A 7,911-nucleotide genomic window follows, 5' to 3' on the forward strand; every position below is an offset into this window, starting at 1 on the left:
GCAACTTTGTGATGAACAAGTGCATGGCATTGAATTCGAGAGAGAGAGAGAGAGAGAGAGAGAGAGAGAAAGAGAGAGAGCAACTTTGTGATGAACAAGTGCATGGCATTGAATTCGAGAGAGAGAGAGAGAGAGAGAGAGAGAGAGAGAGAGAGAGAGAGAGAAGAGAGAGAGAGAGAGTGTGTGTGTGTGTGTGACGAATTAGTTTATGGCATTGAATTCCAGAGAGAGAGAGAGAGAGAGAGAGAGAGAGAGAGAGAGAGAGAGCGCAACTGTGACTAATAAGTTCATGGCACTGAATTCGAGAGAGAGAGAGAGAGAGAGAGAGAGAGAGAGAGTGTGTGAGTTTATATGATGAATAAGTTCAAGGTATTGAATTCGAGAAGACTTGTTCCTAAAAATTTACAAACTTTTTGTACCTATACATCGATCTTGGTATACTGTAGTATGTCAAACATTTCAACTAGCAAAATTTTAACTATTTTTAATACTTGACATAAAAAATACTGTGGGTAGTATTTGCTCACAAAATTATGTATAATCTCGTCCATCATTGTATTTTAAATATAGAATCACTGTTTGCAATATGAGTAAACAATTCAGGAAGTTTAAACTTTTTTCTAGGTAAAAACAAATAGTAAACTAGAGGGACAAAGTAAAGCGCAGACCTCCGCCGCAGCAGTTTATTTCTCGACCTTTTGTTCGACCTTTACCTTAACCTTTAACCTTAACATGTATTAATTGACGTGGATTTCAATACACTCAAATATGAACCATCTCGACCTTTTACTCGACCTTGACCTTAACCTTTGACCTTAACATGTATTAATTGGCGTGGACTTTAATACACTCATATATGAACCAAGTTTAAAGTCTCTATGACAACGATCTCCAAACTTATGGCTGATTACGTGAATTGGACATTTTGCTTGACCATATCTTTGACTTTTGACCTTCACCTTCCAAATTTTATAATTTCGAGATTTTTACATAAAAGCTAATTCCTTTAAGTTTCATTATTCTACGATCAATGTTGTTGCCGGGAAGCTGTTCACAAACAAACAAACAAACAAACAAATTATAAACACAAACACACAATCCGGGGGTAAAACATAACCTCCTCCTAACGTATTTGGCGGAGGTAGTAAGATGATTTATAATGCAATGTAACATATTTGGTAATGAGATTAAATCATAATAATCCTTAATAAGAAAAGCCAATAATATCCAATACATACCAGTGGTATTAAAACTCTCCCAACCGCCCCCCCCCCCCAAGTAAAAAAAAACTAAAACTTACAAACACACACGAAAACCAACACACACACACACACACACACAAAAACACACAAATTGCAAACGTGTACACAAACAGGGGGTAAAACATAACCACCTCCTAACTTTGTTAGCGGATTTAATACGATAATTAATAATGTAATGTAACGTGATTGGTAATAAGATTAAATCATAATAATCCTTCAAAAAAAGAAAAATAAATAAAGAAAAATAAAAGTAATATCCAATACTTCAATGGTATTAATCCCCCCCCCCAAAAAGTAAAAACTAACAAACTAAGAGATTTATTGAAGATTTACTAATAGAAAGAGATTTTAATCCTTTGAAATTTACTTTCAGAAACCCGATCACAGGAAGAAATTGGAGGGATTTAAAGTATCAAGGATGCGTCTTCGTATTGAGGATAAAACTAAGGAATTTTGGTTTTCAGAAATTGACAAAATATGTTTTATTACCTCCGCCAACGAAGTTGGAAGAAGGAAATGTTTTACTCTTTTTGTGCTCGTGTGTGTGTGTTTGTGAACAGCTTCCTGGCCACAACTTTAATCGTAGAGTAATGAAACTTGTAGCGATTAACTGTTATATGATAGGCTGGAAATTATTAAAATATTGAAGGTCAAAGGTCAAGGTCAAAGGTCAAGCAAAACGTCCAATTCACGTAATCAGCCATAAGTTTGGACATCGTTGTCACAGCGACTTCAAACTTGGTTCATATTGAAGAGTATGAAAACCCACGCCATTTAATACATGTTAAGGTCAAAGGTCAAGGTCAAGGTCGAGCAAAAAGGTCAAGAAATAAGCTGTTGCGGCGGAGGCCTGCCTCTATTTATTTACCAGTTTATCTTTTATTTAATTAGCAGTGTACTCCACCCGTCAAAAATGAATGCTAAATATTCAGATGTGTACACACGCGTAAAAACACTCACAAGCACAACCACACAGATAAACTATCTGTCTTTCGTTAAGTTAGCAGTGTTTGCGACCCGCCAAAAATTATTTTTGAATATTTAGACATGCGCACACACTAACAGAGACAGATTCAACCCTTCTCAGCTCCTCCCCCTTTCCTAACTTCAACCCCACCCCCACCCCCGGTATCAGACGAGCAGAATTACCCAAATTCCATTCTGATTATTTCCATTTTTATTTATATAAATCAATAAACCTTTTTTTCCCTTATGAAAATTCCAATATCCATCAAAAGAGATACTTTCTTTCCAATATATAAACTCAGGTATTCAATTTTGATGATAAAGATTTTGTAATTTCCTGCATGACCCTATTGGAATATTCCATTAGTTAATTCTTCATACTGGGCTAAATGTTCCGACCGTGAATAAACTGAGCTATGAATGAAACAAAAGGTCGAGACTCGGTACAGAGAGAGAGAGAGAGAGAGAGAGAGAGAGAGAGAGAGAGAGAGTGCTTGTTTTAAATACATAATGCAGGAAGCCCTTGACTGCAGGAGTCTTATATATTATTTAACAACGAGACATGTTCGGGAAAATGGCCTTTTGAAAAAGTTATATATCAGGATTGTGTCGTTATATTAGTGATAGAAAAATTGCCCACTGTAATGATTTGAAGAGATATTTAAATTTTATTAATTTCTTAATTAGTGTGGATTGTGTACATAAATTTCTTATCATATCAATAGGTCTCACATATATATGATATGTGATAATATATATGATAATATATATATGATAATATATATATATATATGACAATATATATATATATATATATATATATAAATGTATATATATATATAAATAATCACTGTACTATACATGTACATATATACACTATATACAGTATCACACGCAAATTTATATATATATATATATATATATATAAATGTATATATATATAAATAATCACTGTACTATATATGTACATTATATACAGTATATCACACGCAAATTTATACATTATATATACATATATATATATACATATATATATATATATATATATACATATAACATATATACATATAACATATATACATATAACATATACATATAACATTATATACACATATATACATATATACATATATATATATATATATATATATACATACACACACATACATAATATATATACACATATACAGAGAGAGAGAGAGCGAGAGAGAGAGAGAGAGAGAGAGAGAGAGAGAGAACATATATACACATACATAATATGTACACATATATACAGAGAGAGAGAGAGAGAGAGAGAGAGAGAGAGAGAGAGAACTTCATTCTAAATTCTTTCAGTTCATAACTGACAGCTCGTTGGAGTCTTCTATAAATATTCGAGTGACGTCAGCTTAACCCTAATGAATAGTTAGAAGAGTGAAAACAGTTTTTCCCCAAAACAACTAAACTTCAACGAATTGGTGTTTTTTACTTCAACCTGTAAATAGTGTTGTGGCTAAAGTGTAATGGCGTCCTACTGTGGATAAAGAATGAAGCGTAAATACGGGTTGTTTAAAAGCGCCTGGGTATATACGTCCTTCTATGAAAAGGAAACAATCCAGTTCTTAGAACTTAATAATTAACCTTAAAAGGAACTAGACCATTCGCCATTGGTGGTCTTTTAGGTACGTATGATTCTGAACTTAGCTGATTATTTTTCTATCGTATCTTTCTAGTAAATAAGTATTAATTTCAACCAATTTTTCTTATTCTATATACAAATGGTTTTGATCAAGCCGAACACCTTCAATAACACCATTACTATGGATTATTTATTTCCATATATATCATCCAGTAAGAGTGTGTGTGTGTACTAACGTATATATTTTTAAAAGTCTTCCGTATGTATGCATGGCAGAAATGAAAAAGAAATTCTCTCTCTCTCTCTCTCTCTCTCTGTGTCTATCTCTCTGTGTCTATCTCTCTGTGTCTGTGTCTATCTCTCTGTGTCTGTGTCTATCTCTCTGTGTCTGTGTCTATCTCTCTGTGTCTATCTCTCTGTGTCTATCTCTCGGTCTCTGTGTCTATCTCTCGGTCTCTGTGTCTATCTCTCGGTCTCTGTGTCTATCTCTCGGTCTCTGTGTCTATCTCTCTCTCTCTCTGTCTGTCTGTCTCTGTGTCTATCTGTCTGTCTCCAAAGGTCATTCCGATCATTACGAGGGAGAGTCAACAAGTGATAATTCCAAAAATATAACTTTTCCGAAAGATTACCCGATACCAATTAGGAAGTATTTCTAATTGGAACCAACAGACAGATTATTAGTTTCCTGAAGATAAAGTTGACAGCTGCATATTATCATTAAATGATTTTATTTCTCAAAATATTTACATTTTGGGGTACAAGTAAATTCAGGACAATATTCAACCTATGTACACCAAACGATAAACTGGGCCCCACAAGGCACTAGCAGAATTAGAAGAACGAGGCCTACATGGCTGAGGACTATGGGGCGTCAAGTAGGTAATAATGAAGTGTGTTATCGAATTAAACGCTTAAGATGGATATGACTGGCAAAATATAACCGAGGCCCTTTGCGTTAATAGGTATAAGAGATGATGATTCACCTTATAGGAAATATATGAGAAATCTGAGTTTTAAACAGAACCATATATTTCATATCTCAAGTCCCGCTCAAACTAGTTAGTTTCTTTGGTTGCTGCAATCTCACCATCCTTGTGAGCTAAGGATGGGGGGTTTGGGAAAGTCTAAAGGTCTATCTGTTATGTCATCAGCAGCCATTGCCTGACCCTCCTTGGTCCTAGCTTGGTTGGAGAGGGGCTTGGACGCTGATCATATGTAAATATGGTCAGTCTCTAGGGCATTGTCCTGCTTGATAGGGCAATGTCACTGTCCCTGGTCTATGCCATTTATAAGCGGCCTTTAAACCTTTAATGAAATGTTCTCAAACTGATTAATAATGCTTTTATCAACCTTAGCAGAATGAAAAATATAAATGTATCTATACGCAGAACATAAGGCTTGATGAAGAGGCAAGCTTACACTCACCAAGACTGTTGCAGCAGTTTTGGTATTCATTGTACATTCCGGGAACTATAGAAATAAGCAAATATATACTTTCACTAGAGTGTTGCAAAAGTACTGGAATGAGATTAATGTTGTGTTTATATTCCCGCGATGCATAAATCTAAATTGGACTCATACCATAATATTACGGTAGAGCTGAAAAATTTTGAAAAGGAAATGTATATTTGTTTGACCGTGTATATTGCTTTCCTTGGAACTCTCAGAATAGAATTCTAGTTGAGGCTGTTACCAAGAAAATAAAATATAAAAGTAATGGCAGAAGACAAGAAAAAAAAATTCAGAAGCAGCCAAGAAAATGAGAAATAAATGGCAGACGAAGCCAAGAAAGTAACATAAAATAATAGCATAACTAGCTCAAAGATTAATAAAAAAAATGGCATTAACAGCCAAGAAAATAACAGGAAAAATAGCAGCAACAGCCAAGAAAATAACAGAAAAAATAGCAGAATATTCCAAGAAAATAACAGAAAAAAATCGCAAAAGAGGCCAAGCAAATAACAGAAAATTTATGGAAAAAAATTCTTAGAAATGAAGATATATGTGGATGCTATTTCCGTCTGCAAATAGAAAACGAAACTTGAAATTTCATTGTTTATACTAGAAAATTACCATACCAAGAGTGAAATAATATTTCAGTCATATTCTAAGCAAACATTTTCTTTAATAATCATATACTGTATTGGATGAAAATGAACCCACAAACCGGAAACACTTTAGTTTCTCTATGTAAATTTAAGATTAATATGTAAATGAAAACGGTCAATATTGAATATTTTGGCTCTTATCGCTCAGAATACGTAAACTCATATATTATACGTTTATAATAATTGCATAATTCAAGGCAGACTTCATAGATTGTGTGTTTAGAATAACATTAACTAACCCTTCAAGGTAGACTGTTCAATATAGTTGATAAAAAAATAATACAATTAATAACCTATGCTTTTGTCAAAGAAAATACATTATTGGCTTAGATTATTTGAAAATCTAAGCCTATCTAAGAAATCCCTTTTGAAAAATACTTGATCAAAATACTTTAGGCTTTTCAAAATTTGAAAATCTGCTCATCTGCTCATTTCTAATAATTTTCTTTTGAAAACGATATGACAAAGTATCCTCGGCTTTTGTTTATCGGAATATAGGCTTTTCTGAAGCTAAAAATCTGCTCATCTGCTCATTTCTAATAATTTTCTTTTGAAAACGATATGACAAAGTATCCCCGGCTTTTGTCCATCTGAATATATGCTTGTACCCGAGAATTTACTTTTGAAAACAGCAATTTTATCAAGATAATTTCAGCTTTTGTCTATTTGAAAATCTGTATCAAGATACTTTCAGCTTTTGACTATTTGCAAATCCACTCATAGCTAGGAATTTACAATTTAATATAGTAAAAAAACAATGGATTAACATTATTAATGGATGTGTTTGTTTCAACCTCGCTCTTAAACGACCCATTACGTCAAGGTTTATCAATTAGGAGAGGCGATATCCAGCTAACACTATCGCATGCATTCATTTACTCGTGCTTAAATCAATGGGAACGATTGTGTTGTTCACTGGATTTGCTTTTCGACGGCTTGCTTTCAGAATGCATAATTTTGCTCGTTAATTCGACTTCAAAGCATTTGATTAACGCTCGTTCCGCTTAGATTTACTGTGTGGGAAAAGTCTTTGGGAGTATTTGCAAGCGAGAACCACATGAAAAACTCTTATTTGGAACCGCAAATGGTGAAAAATGCACGTTAAAATCACTGATTACATATTTGCAAGGCCGACCACACACAACACTACATATATGCAAGGCCAACCACACTCAACTCTATATATATATGCAAGGCCAACCACACACTGCTCTATATATATGCAAGGCCAACCACACACTGCTCTACATATATGCAAGGCCAACGAGACACTGCTCTACATATTTGCAAGGCCGACCACACGCAAGACTACATATTTGCAAGGCCGACCACACGCAAGACTATACATATTTGAAAGGCCTACCACACGCAAGACTATACATATTTGAAAGGCCTACCACACGCAAGACTATACATATTTGAAAGGCCTACCACACGCAAGACTATACATATTTGAAAGGCCTACCACACGCAAGACTATACATATTTGAAAGGCCTACCACACGCAAGACTATACATATTTGAAAGGCCTACCACACGCAAGACTATACGTATTTACATAGCCGACCACACGCAAGACTATACGTATTTGCATGGCCAACGACACGCAAGACACTACATATATGCAAGGCCAACGACACACTGCTCTACATATTTGCATATTTGCAAGGCCGACCACACGCAAGACTACACATATTTGAAAGGCCGACCACACGCAAGACTACACATATTTGAAAGGCCGACCACACGCAAGACTACACATATTTGAAAGGCCGACCACACGCAAGACTACACATATTTGAAAGGCCGACCACACGCAAGACTACACATATTTGAAAGGCCGACCACACGCAAGACTACACATATTTGAAAGGCCGACCACACGCAAGACTACACATTTGAAAGGCCGACCACACGCAAGACTGCACATATTTGAAAGGCCGACCACACGCAAGAC

The sequence above is a fragment of the Palaemon carinicauda genome, chromosome 3 (assembly GCF_036898095.1).
Source record: "Palaemon carinicauda isolate YSFRI2023 chromosome 3, ASM3689809v2, whole genome shotgun sequence".
Taxonomy (NCBI): Eukaryota; Metazoa; Arthropoda; class Malacostraca; order Decapoda; family Palaemonidae; genus Palaemon; species Palaemon carinicauda.